General features: G+C 67.6%; 1 protein-coding gene across 6 annotated transcripts in view; it reads left to right on the top strand.

Moving 5' to 3' along the window:
* The first annotated feature begins 6 nt into the window (after nt 1-6).
* BCL2L11 (BCL2 like 11) overlaps nt 7-1,039 on the top strand; it is a 42,411-nt gene continuing 41,378 nt past the window's right edge. For all 6 annotated transcript variants that reach the window (XM_006769213.2, XM_006769218.2, XM_015567501.1 and 3 more), the window contains exon 1: nt 7-226. The gene's annotated coding sequence lies outside the window, so the exon portion shown is untranslated. The remainder of the gene's footprint in view (nt 227-1,039) is intronic.

Genomic DNA, 1,039 nt, shown 5'->3' on the forward strand with positions numbered 1-1,039 from the left:
CGCTCCGCGCCGCCTCCAGGAGGTTTTGAGCTCTGACCGCTCGGATCGTATCGCCGCTACCGCCGCCGCCGGGTCCTCTCAGACGTCTGGCGCGCTCTGCCCCCTGAGGCCAGCATTGCCTGGGGCTGTTCGGTTCACCCCGTCCCCACCGCCACAAACTCAGCGCCTTCCCCTGGCCCGCGCCCCCCCAATGTCTGACTCTGACTCTAGGACTGAGAAACGCAAGGTAAATACCTCCGGATTCCCCGGGCGGGGGCGGGACGCGTGGATGACGGGCGCCGGAGCCACACGTTCCACCTCCTACCCGCTTCCCGCGCACGTGTTGGCCGAGACACACGCCCAGTCCCGCCTGTAGCCCGGCGGGAAGTGGCGATCGGAGCGGGTCGGGTCCTCTCCCAAGGCAGGTTCACATTTTGGGGAGATGTCCTCCAGGAGTCCGCTAGTGCTTAGTGGAACTATGGACCTGACCGTGATGCGGCGCGCGCGGTGGTGCAGCGTCTTGGGCCGCTGGAGAAGCAGCGCGCGTTCCCCGCGCCGGCCCGGGAACCGAGGCCGCTGCGCCGTGTGAGCTGAGCGCCCGGCCGGGAAGTCGCGGGTCGAGCGGTAGGAGCCGGTCTTTGGTGTGCGGCTCGATGCCGGGGATTTGCAGAGCTGTGCTGGGGACTAATTGATGAGATTCGGCTTTTCTTGTGCACATCAGGCCGAGGGTTCGGGGCAGCCGCTGCGTTCACGCTCTCGGACGCATTCGGGTCCCTGTCCCGTCTGCGATCGCTCTGCAGACCTGCCAGGCTCCCGAGCCAAGGACAGCGAGAGACCAAGACCTCCTCCTCCTCCACCACCGGGGCCACACGGTGGGCGAGCGCGGGCAGCAAACCTGCTCCGTCCGTGGGGCCGGTCGGGTAGTCTTAGCGACTCGGGCGTGCCCGAGCGCAGCCCGACTCCTCGCGGTGCTGCTAGAGGTGCCCTGCCCTCGGGCTGGCCACTAGGATTTGGTGCTTGACCACGGCTCTCGGGGTGGAAGAGGGAGGAAGTTGGAAAG

This window comes from Myotis davidii, unplaced genomic scaffold (genome assembly GCF_000327345.1).
Source record: "Myotis davidii unplaced genomic scaffold, ASM32734v1 scaffold744, whole genome shotgun sequence".
In the NCBI taxonomy this organism is placed as follows: Eukaryota; Metazoa; Chordata; class Mammalia; order Chiroptera; family Vespertilionidae; genus Myotis; species Myotis davidii.